This window comes from Hyposmocoma kahamanoa, unplaced genomic scaffold (genome assembly GCF_003589595.1).
Source record: "Hyposmocoma kahamanoa isolate Upper Pololo Valley unplaced genomic scaffold, ASM358959v1 226, whole genome shotgun sequence".
In the NCBI taxonomy this organism is placed as follows: domain Eukaryota; kingdom Metazoa; phylum Arthropoda; class Insecta; order Lepidoptera; family Cosmopterigidae; genus Hyposmocoma; species Hyposmocoma kahamanoa.
Window position 1 is genome coordinate 157,607 of NW_020653745.1, and position 14,708 is coordinate 172,314.

The 14,708-nt window shown below is 41.0% G+C and overlaps 1 long non-coding RNA gene across 1 annotated transcript; it reads right to left on the reverse strand.

The window, feature by feature from the left end:
* Positions 1-101: 101 nt before the first annotated feature.
* Positions 102-13,791, reverse strand: LOC113228314. Its single transcript, XR_003310294.1, has 3 exons — positions 13,717-13,791; positions 13,211-13,411; positions 102-2,108 (listed from the first exon to the last, which is right to left on the reverse strand). It is a non-coding gene; the product is annotated as an uncharacterized LOC113228314 (long non-coding RNA).
* Positions 13,792-14,708: the final 917 nt, after the last annotated feature.

Sequence of the window (14,708 nt, forward strand, 5' to 3'; positions counted from 1 at the left end):
TTCACAAAAAATAATTGAATATCAATTCAATAAAAATTTAATTAATAATAATTTTGTTAAATGAATCTTCTTAACAGAACCAATAACCTTTTTATGAGTAGACGAAGTGCTATTTAATTATTTACAGAATTTGAATTTAATACATAGTTAACGTGTACATTATTTAACGGTATACATTACTTCAAGTCAAAACTTTTCAAATAAGTGAGCCGATACCGACGACCAATCGGAGATATGATCGGGAAAAGGGCAAATGCGACACAAGCGCTGATTGATCGATGGCTGACGGCTTGAGCCTCGTGCGGCGCCGGACAACGATAAGCCTCATCCGCTCATTTCGGAGGTGTCCAATTTGTTTTCCGGCAGACTTAACCGTAAGTAATTTAGTTATGTCTTGTGCCTGTATTAGATTTGTAAGGATTCTATATTCTTGCTTTGAATGTAAAATTTAGCCTAAAATTATGAAACATATGTTACATTACAGTGATGTTAATGGTTTGTATAATGTAAACCAATGAAAGGTTTACTAAAATACTACCTAATCATGTCTACGTGCGAGTTCGGGCCATTCTGAAATTGATTACTTAAGCAATAAATAATCATCAACTCTATGCTTTATGTTCAACACAAGGGAACAGAACGCAATGCCTGAAGCATCGAAGAAACTTACGCCGAGCCCCGGCGTTCGGCACTCGACGTCCGACACAGCACTAGGTCACTGGGTCTGGCCACAATGAGATACACACGGGGCGCGCGCCCGTTAATGGAGCGACTCCACAAAGCGACTTCATTAACCGACCGAATACAATCGAACGTGATTTTCTTAATCACTCCAGCGAGTCAATTGTTTTCGACAACGGTTGCTTGATATCCCACTTCTATTTAGCTTTGACGTATTTTAATGGTGATAATACAATTATTTTCCTAAGATACAGTTTTGTAATCTGGGATTTATACTCATCGCCTATAATATGCTTTAATAGAGTGAAGCGAAAGTTTTTGTGGATTTGCACATCGATTGAGCAGTTCGCAGAATTCACTACTCCGCGGGCTAACAATGGGAGACGTGAAGAAACGTCCTCGGCGGTGCTGCCATAACATATTCATAGACCGGAGCACAAAGCGACGCCTACCGTCACTATTCATACGCACTGTAAACTAAGCTGGCACAATTAATTCCACCCGAAGTTGAACAAAAAATCCCAAGCACAATAGGCGGTGTATTTCCTTCACATACAAATGGCGAACAGGCTCGTCCCATTATTCGCATAAATTGGCCGAGCATCATCTTTGTCTGCCCTTTGTTCGGCTGAGGGAGCACTTCTGGTGATTGTCGGTCTTCATTTAGTTAATTATGGAAACCTATTGTGTGGGTCAAGCTGCGCGTGGCCTTCGCCATCACCGATAGTCTTCGCTGCTGATCCTTGTGGCCAAACAGTTGCATTATTGGAACAATGTTGTGCACTTTGATTAATGAAAATCAGACATGTTGAACGACTTTGACGCGAGATTATAATATACATATTTTGTATAATGCTTTTTTTTATATTTAATGCTTATTTGTGAATGGGCTGATATACATATAATACTAACGCAGTTACCAACGCTTTTGTGATCATTTCGAGCGGAATTAATTGCAACATCAACACGTGTTTATACCTTGTTTATACTGTCGATTTCGTACTTTGCACATATTACTTTGAGATTATGTCAATAATAGAAGTGGTTTAATCATTAAATTCACTTAAAACAACATAGTAAAAACAAAATAATAACGTCATACTGAGACGTTCGTACCCAAGATGTGGCAAGTAAATACGATTAGTCAACAACAAATAAATAAAAAGTGTTTATTTAAAAATTTAATAACCGTGGTTCGAAGGGCCCTAACTTTCAGTCTGATTTCACTTCCGTAGTTAATACTCCCCTGGACACGGTGGCGGCTGCGGGGTCTTCCCTATATGGCAGCGCCGGGGTTCTGGTACGTATCGGGGAACGCCGGGTCAATGGGTTGTGGTTTCCGTCCAAGCCCTAGGCAACTAGGAAGGCTGGAGCGGTGCAGTAGTCGTAAACGACAACGGTGGCTATTCTAGCCGTGGTATAATACCCTGTGAATAAATGTCCACAGTGAGAATATGTTGGAGAATCTCCGCTGATTGTGAACCCCTTTTACTATGTGCACCTAATATTATAGGGAGAAGCCGAAACCAGTTGGTGTGGGTGTTTACTATCAGAGCGGAGTTACAATGACTTACATTTCTTTTCTTTTATACAGCGAGTTACAATGAAATATTTGCATTGAAAAATTATGATTAGGCAATAAAAGATTGCCTTGAAAAATTGTTAAGACGCTTATAAATTCACGACCAAGAGGCTGCGGACAAGCACTAACTTAGGACTAAACACTGCCTAACACACATAATATACGTTTGTTCAACACTTACCCTATCGGGGTGCGAGATTACACTTTTTAACTGTATTTAAAAGTGTTCCAATTACGTTGGAAGTTGAGAAAAGATTGTACTCAAATTAATTTCAACTATTCCAACGCGTAATAACTATTCCAACGCGTAATAAGACACGTAACGGAAAGTTTGGATACAACTGATATAGGTCCGCCGCGGACAAGGCAAGATGCAGTTATGCTGTCCTTGGTCTGTCCTCTATCACCAACGGTCGTGATGACGACAAAAAACGGGTTCATCGAGAAGCTTCGATATGACGCGGTCGCCCGTTCAATGAGCGCTCTTAAAAAAATGGAATACAGACGCGAATAATATGTTAACTATTACGAGTTATTCCTCGACCAACAAAAACAATACGTTACACTCGCTCGAGTCCTTTCTAACGAGTTGTATAAAATAATAACTTATGTACGTGGAACGTTAAAATACAATGTCTAACCGGAGGCGGTGCGGGGCGAGTGGTGACCATAGATATAGAAAAAAAGGGGAGATTTGGTATGAGGGCGTGGTTCGTGTCGCCTCGATATGATCAAAATGATCGTATAGGTGACACGCCTACAAACATTGCCACAGTGACATGGCGATCGTTGTACATACAAGATCTGTCGTAAAACGTGAAAATTGCAAGTTGTAGCGATAGACCTTGTCAAAAATTTAGTGAAAACAAAAATTTTAAAACCGAAAATGAGATAACATTCCACCAGCTATTTGCATTTTTACTTACTATTTCTATTATTATTTAATGTTTTCTTTTTGTCTCCATGGAAATTTCTAGACTCAAATATAGTGATGTTCATTTACGACGACTGATGTTTATCGGCAATAAATTTTTACTGAAATGTTTGAATTTCTTACTATGATTTTTGTAAATAAATATTAATATTATAAATATTTTAGGGATTTTAATTCCTAAAATATCGGAGCGAAAAGTATTCACGTTAAATTGATTTCTTTTATTCTATTATATTATTATTATTATTATTACTAAACATTTTATTTCGAGTAACTTTAACACAATTCATATTTCGGACAACCGTTTCAATTTCATGTCAATTTGGATGTTGCTGTTGCTTGAAGAAAAATTTATGTGTTTTAGATATTTAAATTCCATTATACTCGTAGATTAAACGTAGAGTATTTTTAATTTTTATGTTTTTCCAATGAGTTCAAAATAAAAGAAGATTGGATTGAAGCTGCAGGAAAATCGAAATATTGGTTTTCTTATTCTATTTCTGACTTTGTTTCAATTTCCATAGCAAATGCATTTAAAAAATAAATAAAATAAAATCGGCTTTATTTTACACGTGCATGCAAAATAAATTACAAACAATTATAGATAATTACATAAATCCTTCATAAAAAAACAACATAATCTAATTTACAAAATTCGATGATGGTTCGAGCTTACTCTTGACAGTGACAGCTTCACCAACCCGTGGTAACGTATAATGGAAAACTGACACTGGCGACAGTCGCCATATTTCTTATATTATTCTTATAAAACTGGCACTGGCCCAAGCCTAGTGGCCGCAATTAAGAAAATAATAATAATTTATATTAATATATAAATTTAATAATACACCTGCACCAGTGTATGTATACCTAGTATGAAAAATGGAATATTTTTTAACAGCCACATGGTTTCTAATTGTCGATTAGGTAGGACCACATCCCTCGTTGATGTATGTACTGCTTTCAAAGAAAAAGAATGTCCTTTTGAATAAACATTAGTTAAAATAGATAAAAAGAATCTTTATTTACAACTGAAGCATTAACAACTCTTAACAGAAATTAGATTTTATCTGGAACCATTACAGTGTGAAAGATTATCAAAAGGAGGCCATTAAATTATATATAGAGTATCCAAGACGGATCAGAGGTGAAATATTTTAATTAACTTTAGGAATAAAGCGATAAACATTGTGGAAGAGTTTGTCCATGAAAGAATGCCACGTGATCATTACTGCATTCCGGTTTTCACTTTTTGTTTTCGGGTTACGAGAGAATAACAAGTTGTTAATATTCATGCATACTATTATCCCTCACATTTTCTCTAGTGAATTAAAACTTCAGGGTGTATAAGATTTCTTGCCTAAATATAAAGTGAGCGGCACCATTTTACAATAAACAAAAGTGATAAAACTTTTCACCGAAAAATCTGAACTGAAGTACAGGATTACCACAAAATATCATTCTAGGCAATTTAATTACGAGAAAGAGCATGTATAGTTCAAACACGTGCGATAGTTTGCCCTGAGTCTAACCGCAGTACTGTTTTAGAACATCTCTAAATGGAAACATAAACGTTGACGTATTGCAATAGTACGCAAAACATTGACGTGTTACATCATAAAATGAGAAATCTCATATATACAAATATTCCTTGCCAACAGTGAGTAATTACTATGAATCCAGATGGCAGGTAATAATAATAACGCAGTAAGTAAGTTTACGGCGAGGTCGTTGCTAAGGAGGATAGCCATAGTTTACTACGCTGACGTTATGGGAGTTGAGATGTTGATCATACACCATCATTTTTTAGCCTTTATTAATAATGTTATTAATAGCGCACACATTCATAACCCCGCACTACGGAAACTGTGTATCGCAGGTGCTATGGACACACACATAAACAACGACAAAAATTCACCCAAAGTCACGAGGGACATAAATACAGGCCATATAAATATTTCTCCCGGCCCGCGAATCGAACCCGGGTCCTCTGCGTGGCAGTCCGGCATGGTAACCGTTCGACCATGGAGGCAGTTAAATGGTGCCAACCATTAAGATAAAGATTTTTTCTTTATTCTAATGGTTGGCATCATGGTAGTGTGTTTCTCCTCCCATTTACCTCTACCACGTTGTTGCGTCCGTTAATAAGGTTAACAATTCACGGAGCGGTTTCCATCCGCGCCCGCCGGTGCTGCTAGACAGTAGCGGTTTTATTTCAATATTCACGACCCAGCAAATTTGTGCGGGCACGTAGCCACCGCGGTTGCAGGTACGAAACCGTTGCGATTGTGGAACGGATCGCGAAGTTAGTGGGAGTTAATCGCAAGTCGCGCGGTTAAAAGAAAACTCATCCCGCGTGCGCCTGCACCACATTGCGTCTGAACCGACCGCCAAAGTGCGCGCGCGACGACAACCACCAAGCGCGCAGGTGATCCCGTCCTGCGCGGTTCTGCTAGTACCCCGCCGCGGCAACCGCGAGCAGCCGTCACCACTACAGGCGTAAAACGCGCCATGAAATTTGCTACTAATTTTACATACTTAACTATTACATTTTACAAATGCCGCGGTCCCGCGGCCGACGTGAGTGAAAACCGCTCGTTGAGTTCTTAGTGTAACGAGAAATGAGTTTCAGCGCCATCTAACGTGTAATAGTTAGCTATTATATGCTTATAGTAGCATTTTTACTAAAACGCCTCCTGATGGTGAATGGTTGAACCAGGGTGAAAAAATACGAAATATTGTGATATAACTCTTACTCAATTGACTGTAAGTTTTATTTTGTTAAATTTTAAAATTGTGCTACGTCGTAGTCACGTTTTAAGCCCTACCCAATCAAAATCTTTAAGTTGTGGTAGCAGATAAAGATTAATTAGTAAGTTTGAATTGCACACAAGCTAAAAAGTGGCGACATCGGTACCCGATCTTACATGGCGTCATTACATACCTCCCCTTTTTTTAACCGACTTCAAAAAAAGGAGGAGGTTCTCAATTTGAATGTATGTTTCTTTTGTATGTGTGTTACGCGATAACTCCGGTATTTGTGAACCGATTTTCATGATTTTTTTTCGTTGGAAAGAGGGTGCCTCCATAGTGGTCCCATTTCATTTTCAAGAAAATCATCCACCTCTAAGGGTGGCTGATCACGCATGACCATTCATTTTTATGAATAGCGCCTAAATTTTACTTAAGGAGCAATTATTTTAATGGTTGGTTTTGCTATTGTCCAATTCAAGGCGTTTTTCTCTCTCAATATACTTTGAGTAGTGACAACCGATTTTTATTATCTCTTGTGTCAAGTCCTGTATAGTGGCGAACTAGGGGATATTTCAATAAAACTTGGCAAATAGATGTAATTCCACGTACTTTTGAGGTCGATTTTTTTAGTACTCTACACTGAGATTATCCTATATCTATGGTGGTGACACAATTCTGCTGCGGTTTGTGACAAAACAAACAAGCGTTAGCGATTAAGGCTGCAACGTAAACAAGTAGCACAAATGGATTACTCCAATCCACACTAATCAGAATATGAATCCTCGAGCAGCCCGCAAAGACTTCAATTACAGAGACTTATGAATATGCACGAACGCTCAAATCGTAATCATCGTGTAAGTGGTGTAAGTGCGCGAATCGGGCGCTGTTGGAGGCGCTCGGCGACCAATCACGACGGCTTCAAAGAGCCAACGAACGGAACTCGTTTCCAACTAGCTTATTCTACAGCGGTAAGAACCTAGCTATTATATACACTCGTAACGACAAAACCGTTTGGGAGGAGTCTGTGTGCGACTGGATGAGAAAATCGTAAGTCAAAAGCAAATCTCTCCCGGATATAATTTGCCGCACATGCCACTCATTAAATAATTCGGTCCCCTCTTGGAAGGATCAAGTTTCAGGCCCAGATTAATTTACAGCGACGGCGTCTCTGTCAAATAATTGGTTTAAAGTCTACTGCTGTTATTTCGACTTCTGTCGAAAGCGAAACGTTTTCACTATTGTTATCATCAGCCGAATAACGTCCACTGATGAACTAAGCCTCTCCTTAACTCATTTTTGTTTAACTGGTTTAATCAATTTCTTAATGTATTTGACAAGCTGTGGCCTTAAATACAGGAACAAATATGTAGAGGATTTTTTAATGCAACTTTTGCATGCGCAAACAAGTAATGGCACTGGGTGATCTCGCTTAGAATTTGTATACATTATCTTGCTAAAAATATTTATCCAGTACTTTCACATTTATCATTCCTCTTTCGCGCAAATAACGTTGTTCCCGACGCCAGCGAACGGTAGGGCCAGCACGACAGGATGCGACTTGTGCGGGAGCGACACAAAGCGCGAGATCTCTATGCGAGATACAGCAGTACCAGCCCTACAGATCGCTTAGTTTGCGGTGGTAAAGTGACATAACGAGAATGTGAGCGCCTCAGATTTCGATACGGCGATGTGACCTTTTAATAGCTTCTACTTCTTTTATTCAGTATGAGTTATTCTGGACGCAAGAAGACGTGAACCCATTCTACAAACAAAGAAGCAAAAAAGCGAATTTTGGCCGAAATTACCAAAACCAAAGACAATATCCGGATAAGTTCTATGATAACCGTATATATATTCTATGATAACGCCAGAATGACCGTGGAAACGTTTGACTATGTTCTTGCAAATATACAGCCAGAATTGGAATCACACTCCAATAATGAACGAATAGTATCTCTATTCTTCAGTTTATAGTGATTAATAATCCTTCCATTTTTATTTTCCGTTTTTTTTTGACGCTCATACATAAAAACAAATAAAGATAAAGAGTTAGTAAAACAGCGAGCTACAAAATATCGACTATGCATTCGTATTCTAAGATACGATTAAAAAGCCACAGATGGCAAATATTTTTACGACTCAGCGGCTAGCAAAAGTACCAGTGTCAATTGATATATTGAAATTGCATTTGTTAAATAGTAAACACCGCTATAACCGCTGAACACAAGTTCACAAATACTTTTTAAATGGAAATATTTGACAGTTTAACAATATCGTACTAGTTTTTTCAATTATCATACTAATCAGCCAATCAAGTCGCTATCATCCAAATGCACACCGGCATCTAGAAATGGGCGACCTGTTCCACAGACGAACTTTTGTCGGCAAGCAGCTATGCAGCATGCAGGTATGCCGATGTAAAAAGTAGACAGGCAGACAGACGAAAGCTTCAGCCGGATTTGCTCTTGAGACGGTAGCGCCAATTATCCTCTACACTGCGTGGAGCCTATGCCGAGCAATATGGGAGTAGACAGGAAAGGTAGACATTTAAAGAGGAGACATCTGGCGATGAAACATGCAGGTATTGGGACGACGACCACGGCCACTACTGGAATCGCAAAGACAAGGACATCATCAACTCGAACACATTATTTATTGCGTGAATATAATAAACACCCTTTCATTGCTGGTTAAGAAAAGGTTTCTTAATAGTACATTGTGTATTAAAGACGGCAAATATGAATTACTAATGCGGGTCTATTATTCGGGTTTTTCTTTGTTTTTTATCAACAAGTGGCCAACTAGATATTCTTCCATAGATATTAACAACTCGAATTAGAATGTTGTAAAAGGCAAAGATGCACACAACCGTGATGGATTGCAAAACAAAATTTTGTTAAATTTTATACAGAAAATTAATAAAATTTTAAGAAAAACTTTATTAAGAATTTAAGTAGTGTGTGGCTGAATTGCTTTACAGCTGTTTATAAGGCTTCAATAATTTATGTTATTGTGGATAAGTATTTTGGCCTAAGTGATTTAAGATAAATATTGTTCTTTGTGAGATGTTTTTAAGGTGGCTGTTGTTATTCCGTATAATAAAACAAAAAACTATTTATGAATACTAGCGTCCTATATTTAGATATAGAATACAGGGGATATATTATTTTGCTTTTTTATAAATAAAATTAATTTCTTCAACACGCATTTGAAGCACCAGCATTTGTTACAGACATAACATATTCGGCGAAAACAAACTCGGTACAAATAATTATTAAAATTTAACAGCGCGCTGAAATAATAAATACTAAAAAAATCATTAATTTAGTAGTTTAATTCTCAGTAACGCAAACGCATGGAACATGTTTGTAAATAATAAAATAAAATTTATTTCGGTCATACTATTGATGTCTGTAACTTTATATTGAAAATCATTGCTATTGACTTTCAGGTGCGGGGCGAGCGAACGTTTGCGAGCGAAAGATTTGGTCACATGGTGCTTCGAGACCCGACTTGTTGTAATACAACTCAATCACGAGACTCTCGAAGCTGTAGTCAAACACGTCGAACGCGATGATCTGCTTAGACAAGGCGATGGACTGACGGCAGTGGCCGGAACGACTTCATGCGCTTTTCATCACTTTATTCGCTTTACCAAATTAATTCATGAAGAGGCTTAATGATTCCTTCGTCAGTACCAACGGAAACATATTCTCCGGGAATAGTCATTATGGACTAGTTAATTCCAGAGATATAAAAAAAGGGGAGATATGTAATGACGCTATGTAAGATCGGGTGCCGATGTCGCCACTTTTTAGCTTGTGCGCAATTCAAACTTTACGCTCTATTATCTGCTACCATAACTTAAAGATTTTGATTGGGTAGGGCTTAAAACGTGAAAACGACGTAACACAATTTTAAAATTTAACAAAATAAAACTTACAGTCACTTGAGTAAGAGTTATATTACAATATTTCAGTATTTTCTCATCCTGGTTCAGCCAGTCACCATCAGGTGGCGTTTTAGTAAAAATGCTACTAGTATATAATAGCTAACTATTACACGTTACATGGCGCTGAAACTTATTTCTCGTTACACAAAGAACTCACGGAGTGGTCGCGGGACCGCGGCATCTGTAGAATGTGATAGTTAAGAGCTCTCATGCCAAAAGAGTTTTGACGTTGGCTCCGCCCAAATTTGTGAAACAAATATATGCCTGAAGTTCGCGTGACATGCGACAGGAGACGTTGAATTTTGCGCATGAAAAGTACCAAATTCGTTCGTCGTAGCGGAACAACTCTAAAACTAAAGGGATTAAAAAAAATCCGCAGTGACAGTTGTCGATCATGCATAAATATAATTAATTATCTAATTTTTGTCCTAATAACCTGTAGCATTTCGAGGATAAATCGAAAAAATGTAAAAATTGAAAGTCACTTCGTGATTTTTATCTATCGAGGAAACTTTATTGTTTTATGTTTCTGATTAATGTCTATGCTTGAATATATCGTGTAGTTACTCATACAATATTTTATTTTTAACTTTAAAGTGGATATACCCCTCTAAAATCAAATCTAAAGATTAGGAATTTTTCCTCTGCTCCCTCTTAAGTATGTAAAATTAGTAGCACATTTCACGGCGCGTTTAACGCCTGTAGTGGTGACGGTTACTCGCGGTTGCCGCGGCGGAGTACTAACAGAACCGCGCAGGACGCGATCACCCGCGCGCTTGGCGGCCGTCGTCGCCCGCGCAATTTGGCGATCGGTTCAGACGCAATGTGGTGCAGGAGCACGCGGGATGAGTTCTCTATTAATCGCGCGACTTGCGATTAACGCCCACTAACTTCGCGGACCCTTTTTTTTTTTTTTTTTTTGACGGGGGGGAAATCTTTATGGATACCCCTGAGCCCAGGGAGACTCAGGGGTTATGTGGGGACTCTCCCTCCAGACTGGAGGGCCTACCCCACTAAAACCCCCCCGGGTTTCCCTCTCGCCGGTTGAGTCGGCGCCGTGGGATCGGTGAACATTCACCACGACGCCGCCCGGCCGCCCTAGCTTGCGCCAGGGCTCCCGCGCCAACGGAGGGGCGAGTCGGTTGTCCTCCGACCCGCCCCCCAGACGAGTGAGGCCGTGCAATGCAGGCTCCGGAGTCCCTGTCCAGAGCCCGCTGGCCTCACTAGGGGATCAGGCGAGCAGCGAACTGCCTTCGCCTTCTCCCCGTACGTCTGCGCCGAAGCGGGTGCGCGTCCGCCGCGTCCTCGCGCACCCGCTCCGCGGCCTCCTTTTGCGACATAACCTCTGCGCAAAAGGAAGCCACCGCCTCCCAGGACTCCTCGCTATCGAGCATGGCGGCAACCACGCTCGGCAGCGAGAGGTCCTGCCCTACAGTCCCCGTCAGAGTGCGGCGCTGCTCATCCCACCGGCTGCACACCTCTAGGGTGTGCTGCGCGGTGTCATCCGCAGCGCCGCACTCGTGGCACGACGGGGACGGTTCCCTCCTCGCCACCTTGTGCAGGTAGTGACCGAAACACCCGTGTCCAGTCAGCACCTGCACAAGGTGGTACGACAGTGGCCCGTGGGACCGGTTTACCCACTCTACGAGGACAGGGCGGATCGCCCCTATGGTACGAGCGCCATAGGGGGGATCCGCCAAGCCCTCTTTCCATCGGTCCCGCATGCGCTGCGCCGCGAGGCGGCGCTCCCGCTCGACCTCTTGGGGAGCAGGGCGCTCGCCTCGGTCCCTCATTCCCCGCCGGTAGGCGTGGACCTCCGCCAGGACCTCGGCTTCGAGGTCCCACGGCGGAGTACCGGCGAGGACGCATGCGGCAGCGCAGGCCACCGTCATGTACGCCCTGCACATTCGCAGGGCGAACCCCGGCGTATAGCCTCCTGCACGAGGCTCCCGGCCTCCCGAGGTTGGGCAGGAGACGGCCCATCGCCGATGCGGCGCCCACTATTCGGGGAGCAAGTTGCCGGAAATGCTCCCCGAAGTTCCATCGCCGGTCCAGGACAAGTCCCAGATATTTCATCTGGGACTTGACCGGGACCGATACTCCCGCGATGGAGATGTGGGCGCCTGCCGGCACCGCCCAACCTCTACCCCTCCCGCCGAAGACGGCCACATCCGTCTTCGGCACGGCGACCTCGAGCCCCAGCAGTTGTATTCGGCGGACCACCATGTCCGCCGCTACTGAGGCTCTTCGGGCCGCATCCTGGAAGGAGGTCCCCCGGACGGCCACCAGCGTGTCATCGGCGTACGCGATGACCGCCGTCCGGGGGAGCAGCGCGCCCCTCAGCACCCAATCGTACCCCAGGTTCCACAGTAGTGGTCCTAATACGGACCCCTGGGGTACTCCACACCTCATTGGGCGCTCGGCGCGCCTCCCTTCCCTCGTCTGGTAGAGCACCACCCTGTCCTCCAGGTAGTGCTCTACCAGACGGCTGAGGTACCTGGGGACCTTATGGAACCTCAGCGCCTCCCTGATAACGGCGAAGGGGAGAGTGCCGAAGTTGGTGAAGCTGTCATTGTCAAGCGTAAACTGCAAGCAGCAACATCCAAATTGCCATGAAATTGAAACGGTTGTCCGAAATATGAGTTGTGTTAAGGTTACTCGAAATAAAATGTTTAGTAATAATAATAATAAAACAAAGGAAACCAATTTAACGTGAACGTACGTTGAAATGTTTTAGGGACTTTAATTACAAAAATCATAATAAGAAATTCAAACATTTCAGTAAAAATTTATTACCGATAAACGTCAGTCGTCGTAAATGAACATCACTATATTTGAGTCTAGAAATTTCCATGGAGACAAAAAGAAAACATTGAATAATAATAGAAACAGCAACTAAAAATACAAAAAGCCGGTGGAATGTTATCTCACTGGTTTCAAAATTTTTGTTTTGATTCTAATTTTTACAAGGTGTATCGCTACAACTTGGGATTTTCATGTTTTACGAGAGATCTTGTATGTACAACGATCGCCATGTCACTGTGGCGATGTTTGTAGGCGTACCACCTCGATATGATAATTTTGATAATATAGAGGCGATACGAACCATGTCCCATACCAAGTCTCCCCTTTTTTTCTATATCTTTGGTTAATTCACGACAGACGTTGTTTGGTGAATTTAGTGCATCTTTATTTTTGTTGCAGATGGCAACCATACATAGCTACAACTAATCGTATCAAGTTCAGGGTAGACGAACTTTGTGAAAATAGTAAAGTATATGAAGTGTCAATGCGCGAAGTTTCTTACATAGGTTCACGTTGTTGAGTCGACAGCATTACATTTTGCTGGTTCCGACCACGACGTTTTGGGGAACTTTGTTAATAGCGACACTGCCTTTGTGTTTACAGGACGACATTTACAGCGTCACAAGCAATGAACACAACGTTATGATATAGTGACTCAATATCCTCGCTCTTTTTTGGCTTTAAATAATGTGAAGATTACTTCCTGTTGACAAAAATATTTACAAATTGAAATTTGCCACAAAATAATAGTACAAAAGGAATCGTTGTGGTACATCAATCAACATCAATACTGGTACACCAGTATCATGGTCTGCTTACTATTTACACTACACGTCAAAAAATCCTCAGGGAAATTGCATGTCGGTAAAGGTTCGCCTCGTCAAAGAATATGAAGACGTGGACACTCATAACCGGCAGGTAATGAGTAGGTACGTATATGTGGACACGTACAGAGCATTACATTACTGGAATACATTGGGTGGAATGTCTCACTTACATTGAACTTACCATTTCCAAATGTTGAAAGCCAATTCAACAGACGCGTCCTGTAAAACCGAAGCGTTATTAAACAGGACAGGTCCGTCCAATCCATGTTTTGCACCGCAACCGCAATTGAATAACAATGAGTGGCTGCATTATATATCGTTCGCTTATCAATTGTGTCTTTATTACTTTAATTATTTTTGCTAATTAAATAAAGGGAATGAAAACAAATAATTCGATATTATACTTAGGTATAATGATAACGTAGAATATAAAATAATTAACAATACATGGCTTAATAACATTGTTAACCATTTAATTTAAGTACTTACAGTTAGGTTACTCACATTCAATTATTGTTCGTGATTGCTTCCGAAAACAAAAATGTGGAAATTAAATTCAGCCTTAAACAGGTGATCGCCACGATTTACAAGTAGTTTTTTAATCTAAGTTCAGTTAAATTGTAATCGTTATTTCCTAGTTGCTTTCTACAATATTTCTGACATGTCTTCATAGCAAGTAGTTTTCAGTAACAAAATTGTTAATCTTGTTGGGTTCGTGATAATTAAGGCATTGGTATCGCTACAATCAAGAAGAAAGCGCCTTGACCTTGACCCTGACCCTGACCCTGAGCGGTGTGCGGGTGCATCTCTTCGCTACAAAAACGAAATGTACACGAACACATCACATCAACAGTTCACTGATCGACATAGGTGTGCCGGGAAAGTCAACATTTGCTGTTATAGCTACAGAACGTTGTAGAACTGTGGCTGCTGTCTATTTCCTGGATGAAACATCATTTGTCATCACCCCAAAAGAAAGGAAACATGACTTTCTCTCGGTAGTCGGGTTAGAAATATAACTTTAATAAATTCATATCAAGAAATCATACAGAAACGTATAAACTTGTATCAGCAATAAAATTTGATTACAATATCCACAACAACATGCAGATGAACGCCTTAAACGAAGCCACTTAAACATCAAGCTTGTGCTCCCGCTCTACGATGTGTTAC